At 43.5% G+C, this 14857-nt stretch overlaps 1 long non-coding RNA gene across 2 annotated transcripts in view; it reads left to right on the top strand.

The window, feature by feature from the left end:
- The window catches only part of LOC140458753 (uncharacterized), a 128202-nt gene extending 115364 nt beyond the window's left edge, over positions 1 to 12838 (top strand). For both annotated transcript variants that reach the window (XR_011953631.1, XR_011953633.1), the window contains exon 6: positions 12284 to 12838. This is a non-coding gene — a long non-coding RNA (uncharacterized lncRNA). The remainder of the gene's footprint in view (positions 1 to 12283) is intronic.
- The last annotated feature ends 2019 nt before the right edge of the window (positions 12839 to 14857 follow it).

Here is a 14857-nt window from a genome sequence, read left to right as displayed (position 1 = left end):
GTGATGGTTACTGTACAGTGGGAGGTATGTCGGACCGTGATGGTTACTGTACAGTGGGAGGTATGTCGGGGTGTGATGGTTACTGTACAGTGGGATGTATGTCGGGGTGTAATGGTTACTGTACAGTGGGAGGTATGTCGGGGTGTGATGGTTACTGTACAGTGGGAGGTATGTCGGGGTGTGATGGTTACTGTACAATGGGAGGTATGTCGGGGTCTGATGGTTACTGTACATTGGGAGGTATGTCGGACCGTGATGGTTACTGTACAGTGGGAGGTATGTCAGGCTGTGATGGTTACTGTACAATGGGAGGTATGTCGGGGTCTGATGGTTACTGTACAGTGGGAGGTATGTCGGGGTGTGATGGTTACTGTACAGTGGGAGGTATGTCAGACCATGATGGTTACTGTACAGTGGGAGGTATGTCGGGGTGTGATGGTTACTGTACAGTGGGAGGTATGTCAGACCATGATGGTTACTGTACAGTAGGAGGTATGTTGGGGTGTGATGGTTACTGTACATTGGGAGGTATGTCGGGGTGTGATGGTTACTGTACAGTGGGAGGTATGTCGGGGTGTGATGTTTACTGTACAGTGGGAGGTATGTCGGGGTGTGATGGTTAATGTACAGTGGGAGGTATGTCGGGGTGTGATGGTTACTGTACAGTGGGAGGTATGTCGGGCCGTGATGGTTACTGTACAGTGGGAGGTATGTCGGGGTGTGATGGTTACTGTACAGTGGGAGGTATGTCGGGGTCTGATGGTTACTGTACAGAGGGAGGTATGTCGGGCCGTGATGGTTAATGTACAGTGGGATGTATGTCGGGGTGTGATGGTTACTGTACAGTGGGAGGTATGTCGGGGTGTGATGGTTACTGTACAGAGGGAGGTATGTCGGGCCGTGATGGTTACTGTACAGTGGGAGGTATGTCAGGGTGTGATGGTTAATGTACAGTGGGAGGTATGTCGGGGTGTGATGGTTACTGTACAGTGGGAGGTATGTAGGGGTGTGATGGTTACTGTACAGAGGGATGTATGTCGGGCCGTGATGGTTACTGTACAGTGGGAGATATTTCGGGCCGTGATGGTTACTGTACAGTGGGAGGTATGTCAGGGTGTGATGGTTACTGTGCAGTGGGAGATATTTCGGGCCGTGATGGTTACTGTACAGTGGGAGGTATGTCAGGCTGTGATGGTTACCTCCCACTGTACAGTATGTCGGGGTGTGATGGTTACTGTACAGTGGGAGGTATGTCGGGGTGTGATGGTTACTGTACAGTGGGAGGTATGTCGGGGTCTGGTGGTTACTGTACAGTGGGAGGTATGTCAGGGTGTGATGGTTACTGTCCAGTGGGAGGTATGTCGGGGTGTGATGGTTACTGTACAGTGGGAGGTATGTCGGGGTGTGATGGTTACTGTACAGTGGGAGGTATGTCGGGGTGTGATGGTTACTGTCAAGTGGGAGGTATGTCGGGGTGTGATGGTTACTGTACAATGGGAGGTATGTCGGGATCTGATGGTTACTGTACAGTGGGAGGTATTTCGGACCGTGATGGTTACTGTACAGTGGGAGGTATGTCAGGCTGTGGTGGTTACTGTACAGTGGGAGGTATGTCAGGCTGTGGTGGTTACTGTACAGTGGGAGGTATGTCAGGGTGTGATGGTTACTGTCAAGTGGGAGGTATGTCGGGCCGTGATGGTTACTGTACAGTGGGAGGTATGTCGTGCCGTGATGGTTACTGTACAATGGGAGGTATGTCGGGGTCTGATGGTTACTGTACAGTGGGAGGTATGTCGGACCGTGATGGTTACTGTACAGTGGGAGGTATGTCAGGCTGTGGTGGTTACTGTACAGTGGGAGGTATGTCAGGCTGTGATGGTTACTGTGCAATGGGAGGTATGTCGGGGTCTGATGGTTACTGTACAGTGGGAGGTATGTCGGGGTGTGATGGTTACTGTACAGTGGGAGGTATGTCGGGGTGTGATGGTTACTGTACAGTGGGAGGTATGTCGGGGTGTGATGGTTACTGTACAGTTGGAGGTATATCGGGGTGTGAAGTCCCAGACTGTATGCGCTGTACGGAGTATGATTCTGCTGCTGCTGATGGCCCTCTGCCCCTCATGGCCGCATCATCATTAATTATTCAATCTGTTTAAATTCTGTCCCATTCAGTATTCAAGGGGCTACATATCATGGCGAGGAGGGTCTGCCAAATGTGAAGGTAGCCCTTGCTCCCCATTGTGCAGTGACCATTCTGACTGATATTTGAGATGGAGAGGTGTATCTTCAACAGGCAGATCGGTGATGATGTGATCAATTATATGTTTCCCTTTTATTGATTCCACCATAACCTGCTGCAGAGCAGTCTAGCAAACACAGGATTCAGCACGATCATTAGATTTGATCCCTTTCAGGATGGGAACAGGCCTTTCAGCTCAACCAATCCACACCGACCTTCCAAAGGAGCAGGAGTCTCTGACTAATGCACTGAACATTATGGGCAGTTTAACATGACCAATTCAACTGAGGTGCATATCTTTGGACTGTGGGAGAAAGCCCACGCAGACAGAGGGAGAATTTGCAAACTCCACACAGGCATTTGCCGGAGGCTGGAATCGAACCTGGGACCCTGATGTTGGGAGGCAGCAGTGCTAGCCACCACGCCACCCTATATTGACTATATACAAATGAGCAGTCCCCCTTTGCCTGGCTGTCTCCTGTCAGTGGGACAGAACCTACCAGAGAGGGTGGTGATGTTGCCTGGGACATAGTGCTGTTCACAGAATCCTGCTTTACAGACAATATCTGACTGTTGCTTGATTAGTCCATGGGAAATATATACCTGGTCTCTTTCACATTTTCTGTAATGAAGAGTTAATATCACTTTATTTCTTACATATTTTAAAATAAACTAACCATCATTGTTTTTCAGTTGAAAACAATTGAAGTGAACAATAATTGAAATACCAGAGCGCACACCTAACTATTACACAATTCAGTAACTATAGTAAACAGCCGATTCATGTACAGATCAGTGAATGCACCATCTTGCAAGCAGCAAAGCTGTTGAAATGTCTTTGATGAAAAGCCTGAATTCAGACACAGTGTTATTGGGTCTCACCAGGACCTCCAAAACACTGGCCATCTCCAAAATCTGACAAAGAGCATCCAAACTGGAGCTGGGCGGTTGCACACACACTCCCTCAGAATAGACTGGTTAAAGGTCCACCTGAACAACAGGGAGATGTGTGTGGGGCAGACTGGTCAATGGACTAGCACATGGCACTGGTCCAGATGCAGTTCAATATTTATAACAATGACCTATAAACAGCCATATCTTGCAAGTATATCTCTTCTTGCGTGCCACCTAAACTCTGTAATTCTGCACCTTGGACCCGATCCTGAATGAAGGTGTTATAAAGGTGATGGGCTCCTGCAGCACATGGCATCTTATATTGAATCCCTCATAAACGATATCCAGTGTATGTTAGCTCTACAATGTCAGTGTCTAAACAGAATTGTGCAGTTCCATTGATGGCCAGCGTGATCCCAGCCCAACAACCTTGTGTGTGACTTGAGCTGGAAATCTCTGTGTAAATGTTTGCACCATTGTTCTAAACATTAACAGCAAAGTCTCTTTACTAAAGGTCCGATATCCTTTCATAATACCAACTTATAGTTTGTCCAACAAGCACAAAATCCACCCATTTATTCAGTACACTGTTATAACAACAATATGATGAAAACTCACAGTAAGTAGCAATGAAATGATGAGTCTCATTGCCACACCCAAGAACAAATTATAATTAAGTACAAGAACTTTGAAAATATACGATTATTTTCCCTTGTATTAATATTGTTAACTAATAGTCGATTCTCCTGCTCCTCAGATGCTGCCTGAAGGTCTGAGTTTTTTTTCAGAATCACACTTTTTGACTCTGATCTCTAGCATCTGCAGTCCTCACTTTCTCCCTGCTAATATTCACTTATAATAATTTTGGTGGCAACAATGTCACTGTGTGTTTAAACAGTTCCAGTCAGATATGAGTACGTTTTCAGTTGCTTCTGTCTATCTCAAAGCTCAGTAAAGTGGGATGAGAATGTCAGTGTCTGTGTGATGTTCGGTATGTAGGCCATGCCTCTGAGAGACTGACAGATTGTTTCAAACAGCATATCCCTTCAGCTGTTCACAACATGCAATGTACTGCCTGGACCAACTAGCCTGAGCTCACAAAACCCAAAACACAGTGTGCAGTAATGAACAGGTTGAGTCAAAAAGTTTCTGTTAATTTATTCATGAAATGTGATTTGTACGGCATTTATTGATAGATAGGGAACTTAAAACAGTGACACTGAAGGATCGGCAATATACTTCCCAATCAGGATGGTAGATGGCTTGGGACAGAATGCGAACATGGTGGGGGTCCCGTGTTTCTGCTTCCCTTGTCCTTCTCGATGGTCGGGGGTTTCAGAGGTCCGTTGTAAGGAGCCTTGGTAAATTTCTGCAGAGCACTGAGTAGATGGCAGGTATTGCTGCTACTGAATGTCAGTGGATGAGGGGTGAAGCTGCACTCACACAGGCAAATGGAAGTATTTAATCACACACACACATTCAACATGTGTCTTAGCAATAGGTGACAGGCTTTCGGAAATTTTGAGGTGAGTTATTCCTGCACAGTTTCTAGTCCCTGACATATTCTTGTAGCCAATGAAGTCATGTGTGTCAAAAAGTGGCGTTGGAAAATCAAAACAGGTCAGGCAGCATCTGAGGTACAGGAGAAGTCAATGTTTTAGCATAAGCCCTTCACAGGAATAGGTAATGAAATCATATGGTCAATCCAGTTCAGGTTAACGATAATCCCCACGATATTGTTTGGTGTGTGTTCAGTGATGGTGGTGGAATTGAACGTTAGAGGATGTGGTTCAATTTTCCATTGATATCAGGAATCGTTGTCTGGCACATGTGTAATGGAAATGGTTTTATCACTGTTAAGCACACACCTGCATATCTCCAGGTTCTGTTACATTTGGACAAGGACTGCTTCAGTATCTGAGTAAATCATGAATGGTGTTGAACACTGTCCAATCATTGGCAAACATCCTCACTTGTGATTTTACAGTCATTTATGAAGCAGCTGAAAATTATAGGGCCGAGGGCAGAGAGCACTCTTATAGCTCACTGATGCTGTCCCTCTCTCTGAGCAAGGAAGCTTGCTTCTCGTTCCACCTGCTCCAAAGGTGTTTACCAACATATCTTAATGGAATAATATTAAAATATCACAGAGCTGCGTGAGGATTTGGTTAGCTCAATCAGTTGAATGGTTGGTTTATAATGCAGATTAATGCCAACAGTGTGGGTTCAATTCCTTGGACTGAACTAATGACTAAAGGACTGTCCTACTCAATCTCTCCCTTACTTGAGGTATGATAACTGTCCAGTTCAACTGCCGCCAGTTGTCTCTATCATCCTGTAGGAGTATGGTGTCCTACCTTTACATTTCTGGTCTACAGGCTTACCCAGAAACCCCGTCCCTGGGGAACTTCGGTGAAGCTGAGATGGCTGCTCTCCACCAACCCCAGCCACCTTCCTTTGTACCAGGTATAACTCATGCCAGTGCAGACGATTCCTATTTGCTCCAGGTTTGCCGTTAATCCTGGATATGACATTTGGACAAATGCAGTTATGATCATGTAAAAAGTGCAGTAACTGTCACCTCACCTCTCAAATTCAGCTGTGTGTTCTCTTGTTGTATATCATTAAACCAAGGCTTCAATGAGCCCAAGGGATAAGAGACCAAACTGAGCTTTAGCGAGCAGGTTAGTACTGAGGAAGTGCTGCTTGACCCCACTGTGGGTGACATCTGCCATTCCTTTATTAATGACAGGGATTCGAGCAATGGGGTATTCACTGATTGTCTGATATTGTGTGTGTGTGTGTGTGTGTACAGAACACACCCGGATAGTTTCTAACATTGTCAGGTAGGTCCCAGTGCTGTATCCCAGCAGGAACAGCCGGAATGGAATGTTATCATGGCCCATAGCCTTTGCATTCTCCAATCCCTCCAGCTGTTTGTAGATACCACACAAAGTGAGTCGGATTAGCTGAAGACTGCCATCTGGAGGAGACTAAAATAGATCATCCCATCGATATTTCTGTCTGAACATAGCTATGAATGTTTCAGCCTTAGATTTCTATTGTTGTGTTAAGCCCTTCCATCATTCAGGAAGGTGGTATTGGTGGATTCTTCTCCTCCAGTGAGTTGTGTGATTGTCCACCACCACTCACCCGGATTGTAGAGATTAGGTCTGATTCACTGGTTACATCTGTGTCTCATTTGCTATTTATACCATGTGATGAGTAAGTGGCCCAATTTAGTAACTTCATCTCATTCTGAGGTGTATTTGGTGCTACTATAGTCAGGCCTTCCTGTTTTCTCCATTTATCAAGGGTGTATCCCTGGCTTGACGGCCAGGATAACGTGAAGTATATGCCAGGCAGTGATAGTGAAAATTATACTGGAGTACAATTCTGCTGCTGTTGGTAATGACCCGAACCACCTCACACAGGCCAGTGCAAAATTCCAAAATCTATTGGAAATCTGCCCCGTTGAGCACAGTGATGGTGTCACATATACACAGGGGTCTTCACAATGTAAAAGTGGAAAATGTCTCCAAAAATACTGTGTGCGGTAGTTCACCGTTCCCAATACGGTCATTGAACAATGTGTTTGCAGCCAGTAGGTTGGTGATGGTGAGGTCAAGGATGTTTCTCCCTATCAGTCGTTCCCCCCGACCCGGTGCAGACGCAGTGAAGCAGTTGTGTCCTTTTGAACTCGACCACCTCGATCAGTAATGTTGCTGCTGAGCTTCTCTTGGTGTTGGGTTTGAAATGGCCCACCCAGTAAACATTCTCCAGCTCTGTCAGTCTCTTTGCTTCCTCCAAGTGTTGTTCAATGTAGAGGGACACTGAGGCAGGGGAGTCAGCAGGTGGTTTCTGTGTCAGTGTTTGATCGGACACCGTGAGGCTGAGGGAGGGGGGTCAGCAGGAGGTTTCTGTGTCAGTGTTTGATCTGACATAAGAGCTTCAAACCTCCTCAATACCTACCCCCTTCGCTATCTCTCTTTCCTTCCCCAAACCCTACGTTCCTCTCTATCTCTATGACCTCTTCCAAACCTTCCACCCATCCCATCTATATAACTTCCTCCAGCCCCTACTGCCTTTGCTATCTCTATAACACCCTCCATGCACTGTACCCCTTGTATATCTCTCTAACTTCCTCCAAACCCGACACCCCTCCCTAACTCCTTAACCCTTTCCAAATACTGCACCCTTTCCTAGCTCTCTAAACTCCTCCAATCACTACTCCCTTCCCTATCTCTTCAACCTACTCTAGACCCTGCACCACACTCTATCTCCTTAACCCATTCTAAACCCTGCTCTCCTCCCTATATTTCTGAACCCTCTAAACCCAATACTTCTCCCTACTTACTCAACCCCACCAAACCCTTTCCCTATCTATCTAATCACATCCAATCCCTACACCCTTCCCTATCTCACTAACCTGTTCCAAACCCTATGCTACTCCATATCTCTCTCAAACCCTGCATGCCTCCCTATCTCTCTAACCCCTCCAAACCTACACATTTCCCTATCCGTCTAACCCCCTCCAATCCGTAACCCTTCTCTATCTCTCCAACCTCCTTCAAACCCTATACTACTCCACAACTCTCTCAAACCCTGCACGCTTCCCTATCCCTCTAATCCACTCCAAACCCTACACCCCTCCCTATATCTCTAAGACCCGCCCAAATCATATACTACTCCCTATTTCTCTCACCCGCTCATACTACCCGCTAATGTTTTATCACGCATCATATTTACGCTTCTACTTCCGTTTTAAGTTTAGCCCAACACATATGGTAGTTGCCTCCATTGACCTGCTCAATTTGTACCTGCTTTAAGCTTCTCTTTCCGATTTAATTCCCTTCTTACTGCAGAAACTGACTCCATAATGACTAATAATGCATCACCACCTCCTCCTTTACCCCTCTCCTGTGCTGCCTATAGTTCTTGCACCGCAGAATATTCAGTTGTCAGCCCTGACCTCCCTCAAGCACATCTCTGTAATGGCAAAAATGTCACAATTCCACGTGTCACTGCGTTCCCTTATCACATCTGTCTGTCCGATAACATAGCCAACATTAAGGGAAAGCACATCCAGCCTGGAATATATCACCTAGAATACTCTGTACTTCGGAGTTCTTCAGTCATTGACTGCTCGTTATCAAGCTGCCTAATTCATGAACCAAAACTCTGGGACTGAATGAATATTTGTTGAATAGGAATTTTGTTTTCAGTAAATGTATTTATCAAATGCAACTTTCCAGAACTGAATGGTCAGCTCTAAATACAGCGAGTTTCTGCTGATTAATTGCCTGCTCAGTGTGCAGAGGGGACAGCCCTTTGTAATGGAGAAAGTGAGGCCTGGAGATGCTGGTGATCAGAGTCAAAAAGTGTGGCGCTGGAAAAGCACAACATATCAGGTGCATTTGAGGAGCAGGAGAGTCAAAGCTTTGGGCATCAGCCTTTCATCAGGAAGGCATTGGTGCCTTCCCATGTTTTCCATTCCATGATTAACAGGTTATAGGGAACAATGTGTTCAGGAAAGCAGCACTGTATAGAGCCCGGAAATGGAAAGCAGTCAATCAGATAGTTGGACAGTGAGTAGACATGGTGAGGTGAAGGACAGACTGATTGAAATACACACACAGGGATAGATAAATCTCCTAGGGGAGATGGGATCCACCCTGGCTTACAACAGGAAGAGAGGGAAGAGATTACTGCACCTTTGGAGATGATCTTTGCATCCTCACTCTCCATTGGAGTCGTGCCAGATGATTGGAGGGAGGCAAATGTTACTCCCTTGTTCAGGAAATGGAATAAAGTTAATCCAGAGAATTACAGACCAGTCAGTTTGCATCAGCATTGGGCAAAGGTTTGGAGAGGATTCTGAGAGACAGAATTTATGATTACTTGTAAATCATAGTTTGGTTAGAAATAGTCAGCATGGCTTTGTGAGGGGCAGGTCATGCCTCACAAACCTTACTGAATTCTTTGAGGATGGGATCAAACACATTGAAGAAGCGAGAGTAGTGGATGTGGAGTACATGGTTTTTCACCAGGCGTTTGGTAAATTTCCCCATGGTAGGTTCATTCAGAAAGTAAGGACGCATCAGATACAGGGAAACCGGCCTGTCTTGATGCAGAATAGACTGGTCCATAGAAGACAGAGGGGGATGGTAAATGGCAAGTATTCAGTCTGGAGCTCGGTGACCATTGGTGCTCCATTGGGATCGGTTCTGGGGCCTCTGCTGATTGTGATATTTATAAATGACTTCGATGAGGAAGAGGGAAGGTGGATTAGTAAGTTTTTCAAATTAACAAAGTATGGTGGAATTGTGGGTAGTGTGGAGGGGTATTGTAGTTTGCACAGGACATTGACAGGATGCTGAACTGGGCTGATAAGAGACAGTTGGAGTTTAACCTGGAAAATTGTGAAGCAATTCAGTTTGGAAGGTCAAATTTGAATGCATAATACACGGTTAAATGTAGGATTCATACATTGTGGAGTAACAGTGGGATCTGATGATCCATGTCATAGCTCCCACAAAGTTGCCACCCAAGTTGATAAGGTTCTTAAGAAGCCGGATGATGTTTTCATTAGCATGGGGGTTGAGTTTAAGTCGTGAGGTTATGCTGCAGCTCTATGGAACCCTGGTGAGATCACACTTAGAATGTTGCATTCCGTACTGGTCGCCTCATTATATGAAAGATGTGGAAGCATTAGTGAGTGTACTGAGGAAATGTATCAGGACGCTGCTTGGACTGGAGGGCAGGTCTTGCAAAGAAAATTCAGGGAACTAGGTTTTTTTCTCGTTGGAACGAAAAAGAATGGAACATGACTTGATAGAGGTGGACAAGATGATTAGAGGCATAGATAGAGTGGATAGCCAGAAACTTTCACCCAGGACGGAAATGGCTATGATGAGGGGGCATGATTTTAAGGTAATTGGAGGAATATTTATGGGAGATGTCCGAGGTAGGTTCTTTATGCAGAGAGTGTGGGTGTGCGGATAGGCACATGAATGATCGTATAATGAAAGGTATGTAGGTTAGTCTGATCTTAGAACAGGATAAAATGTCGGCAGGACGTCAAGGGCTTAAGGGCCTGTACTATGATTCCTGTTTCACCAAGCTTGTAGGTTCTCAATTCTTGAGTGTGTGAGGGAGTGATGTGTGTGAGATCAGGAAGCTTTGACGAGGTGTTAGGTCAAAACTTACATTTACGTTGTGCATTGTTACAGTCACCTGAGTGCCAGTACAATATGTGTATGTAACCACACACCAAACAGAATCCGCCAAGTTCAGTTATTAACGTGCTTCTTGGCCTGCCATTTCCTGCTGTTTTCTTCAGATATATTCTGTTTGGTGAACCATGTATTAATCTCTGGCCATCCACAGAGATGTAAAATTTCATTTTGATACTGGTGATAATGAAGGTGACATTTATTGGGTATGGTTTCAGAGGTTTCTTTGTGAGACTCAAGACAGTGCATCAGACTGTCAACTTTTTAACGTCTTTTCCCAGCATCCGGTCCAGGGTGTAGAAATATGGGGTTTGGGAGGTAGGCCAGGTGTCAGCAACATCAGTAAGTTGTGCGGTGTGATTCTGACACTGCATGTCGACACATCTGCCCAACGGGCCAGGCTCTGACTGAAGATGGTTTTTTAAAACTTGGTTTCTGATCAGCCATTGATATTTAATTTGGATATTATTTGTAGCTACACTGAGACCAGTGATAGTCTGTTAGCGAGCTCCAACCTTTCCCAGGGTGGATTCCAAATTATTTGTTGTGAAGAAATGTTTGACTGACTGCCCTGACCCAGGTTAGAAACTCTTTGCACAGATTTAGGAGCAGGTCAGTGTGTCACTCAGCATCACATGCAACTGTGAATTCCAGTAACACTAAATGATTCAAAATCTTTTGGAAGCCATTTTGTAGCGTAGCTCATTGCAAGGTGTTGAGTTTACTGACCCGAACAATAATCAACTGTTAGCTATGTTTCGTGAATTGGGCAAAAATGAGATATGAAGTATGATTATTCAACTGAACTATAATCTCTGAAAACAATTAGGTCGATTCTGTATTTATGGGAGTAATGTATAAACTCCTATCAATTTTTTGTAACGCAAAAATAAAGAATGCACATTTTATTTTACTTTGAATAAAGAACATGGTACGTAACTGTTATGATCAGAATTATACATTCAATGTCAGGATTCAAAACCATGCATTGCCACTCCAACATTTTGAAAATGGTCGGCTTCTGAATGATTACATGTTCGGAGTGAGTAAACGATTGGACAATCAAATAGAATTAGCGTTCTTATACATTTATATATAATCAATCAGTTAAATTTCTCAGTGAAATGTACGAGCTTCAGCTAATAGCCAGCCATTTAGAAATAGCAATAATTGAACATGCACTGTGAATGATTACATTATCAAATTTTAGCGAACAATAATTTGAAAACTTCCGATTTTTAGAAAGAATGCGACTTAATATGAAATGTGGACAGTGAAAAAAAAATGGACATATTTTGGTGTGAGGGAAAAGTCAGACCTTTTCAAAGAGATACATGCCAAAGCAATGAGATATTTGTTTTCATTATCAGAACATAACATTTAAAATATTCATGTTCTGAGAAATAAATAGACTACATAATGAGACTGACCTTGCAATATTTGCATTTTAAATGTTTATCCTGAACCAAATAATCAGATATTTGCGAGCACTTAAAACAGGAAATAATCCGATACTAACTTTTATTTGCATCAGACACATGGTAGAGTATAAGCCTTTAAAGTACAGGAGGAGGCCATTAGCCACTGTGTGTGCACCAGCTCCAGTAATGTTTCCCAAGCACCTTCCATTTGCCAGCCCTATCTCTGTAGCCCATTAAATTTATAATTTACAAATAAATATCCAATTCTTTATTGAATCGTCATCTACAACTCTCCCAGGCAGTCTAATCCAAATCCTAACAACTCTCTCAATAAAGAAGTATTTATGTATCTCAGTCCCAGCTCTTTTGCTGACCATTTTGAAATTAGAACTCCTTGATGCTGTAATGCCAACTAACAGAAACAGAGTTTTCTGTTTTACTCTGCAACTTTCTTCAAACTTTACAAGTTCACATCTCTGTCTGTTCTGCTCCAGGAAGAATAAGCCTTGCAAGAACTGTAACAAACACTACATCGGAAAAACAGGCAGAAAACGAGCCACCTGGATGCATGAACAACAACTAACCAGAATAAAGACATGACCCACGATCACTAGGTCCTTACAAACGGATGAGGAAGTATATCATTTTGACTGGGTCTGCACATCCATCTAGGACCAGGCAAAGAAAGACACGCAGGAGAATTCCTAGAAGCATGGAAATCCAACCGGAACTCTATCAACAAACAAATCGATTTTGATTCCATCGAACACTCTCTGAGGAAAAGGACCAGGCATGAAATCACCAATACTGGAAATTACATCACTGACTCAAAGAAACCTAAACACTTAAAAAGCAAGTGGGACATAAAACTAGCATTTCATCAGAGACTCACTGATAATGTTCAGTAGGAGAGTGATGAACCATCGGAAAATGAACTCTCCAACTCAAACTGACATCCAGAAGAAATGTAATTTCTCTCGTCCTTTCTTTAACTAAATCCTTCATTCCAGTTATCATTCTGATTATTTATAAAGTTATTGGTATTCTTCTGCAAAGTAATATGGAGTCTGTCAGATTGTGTGTGTGTGAGTGCGTGTGTGTGAGAGAGAGAGAGACAGAACAATCCTCAGTAATCTCTGAATTACTCCCCGTGCCATATGGAAAAGAGGTAAGGATTAGGATGGCGGTATAGTTTAACATGTTGTTAAAAAGCTAGTTCAGGGTTGATCGTTTCAGATTTTTGGATTATTGGAAAATCTTCCAGGTCTGGTGGGACCTGTACAAAAAAGACAGATTGCTGGAGGAGCAACAACATCCTTTTGGGGGGCTTTGCTAGTGCATGTCGAATGGATTTAAACTAATAAACCAGGAGTTTGGTAACCAAAGCAGCGGGTCAGAAACTGAGTAGAAGGTCGAGATGAATAGCACATCAGGCATGTCCAGTCTAATGACCATGCTGAGGGAAGGAATCCTATCAGTTCACATTGTGAGATGGAAGTTGGAATAAATGATAGAGATGAGGCTCAGGTTTATCAACGATTCACAAATGAGGATGGAGAGTATGGGGTATGTGAGGGATTGAGGTGTGAGAGATCAGGAAGACAGTGCACAAGAAAATATTAAAGGGTATATATTGAAGGGATGGAGTGGAGTGGGGAATGCTGTGATAAATAACTGGCAGCAAAACACATGAAAACTTGCTTTTTATCAAAGTGAATATCTGGGAGGTAATTTATTATGCTTCAGAGAAATAGTACCCTCATAGCTAGAAGTCTTCATTATATTGAAGGAAAATCTGTGTCCATGACATTGCTGTAGCTACAATAATGGTGGTAAACAGTTGGAAAAATGCTCGTGCTGTTGTTAGACAATGCTTGCATTGAGCATGTGAATTACCCTGGATGTTCCCAGAGATGGCTTGGATGCTGTAGGTGGAGAAAGGGCTGAAACTCCATGAGTTGATTCTGGTTTGTGATCTCGCCACTTACTGAGTCCAGTCAAAGGAACAAACCAGCAACTGCCATTGCTTATTGCTTCAGAATATATTAGAGCATACATGGCTGCCGACGCATAGAATCATGAAACGAATTAAAGGCCTATCACATCCATGCCAGCAAGTGCACATCCAAAGGCTTTGTAAACGTTTGTGAGGTTACCTCCCTCAACGACCCTCCTAGACAATGCATTCCAGATTCATACCACCATTCCATAAATCCTCTCTCAAATCCCTGCCTTTCATTTTTAAAATGCGTTCCTTTGTTTTGACCCTTTCACTAAGGGAAACAGCTTCAGTTTGTTCATCCTCTCCATACCCCTATACTCCAGTATACCTGTAGCAGGTTCCCACCTCAACCTTCCCTGCTACAAAGAAAAAACAAGCAAATTTAGCCCTACCCATTCGTAGTTTGAGTACTCACTTGTCTTATTACTTCTGACATGTATCATCCCACATTTATTAGTGTTACATTTCATCGGCCATTGATCTGGCTATCTGAATAATCTATTTATATTCTCCTGATTGTGAGCCACTCAGCTCAGCTTTGTGTCATCCACAACATTGGTCAGCATTCCACTGCCCCCCCCCCCCACCCCCCCCACCCCCATTTTCCACATGCTCACCATCGTCATTTATGAATATCACAAACAAACTGTGATTTCCTTCCTGTTTCCCAGATGTTATTCAGAGGAAGATTTGAGAATTCCAGTCTCTGTTTTTTTCTTATTTTGGTCAATTTACAGAGTGATTTGGTTAACATCTTTTATGAGGAAGCCAGAAATAACAGTTTTGACACAGAGTTGAATTCATCTTTTACACTTTGCATGTTTTATTCATAAAGCTTGTAAATAATTTAGGATGAACTAGGGTTTGGCATCTTGCGCTGGAACATTAACCTTTTGGAGGCACTGCAATAGCCAGAGCTGGAGACATTTTTCATCTGCAGGATGGACACAGACTAATTCATTGTTTGTTTAAATCAGCTAGTGTGATGAGGATAAATACTCAATTAAATTCTATGTTATGGACAAACTGAAGGAGATCAAATCATATTCTCATGTCTACCTTGAAT

This window comes from Chiloscyllium punctatum, chromosome 34 (assembly GCF_047496795.1).
Source record: "Chiloscyllium punctatum isolate Juve2018m chromosome 34, sChiPun1.3, whole genome shotgun sequence".
Classification (NCBI taxonomy): domain Eukaryota; kingdom Metazoa; phylum Chordata; class Chondrichthyes; order Orectolobiformes; family Hemiscylliidae; genus Chiloscyllium; species Chiloscyllium punctatum.
Note: the sequence above shows the minus strand (reverse complement) of the source record. Positions and strands in the feature narration are given on the sequence as shown.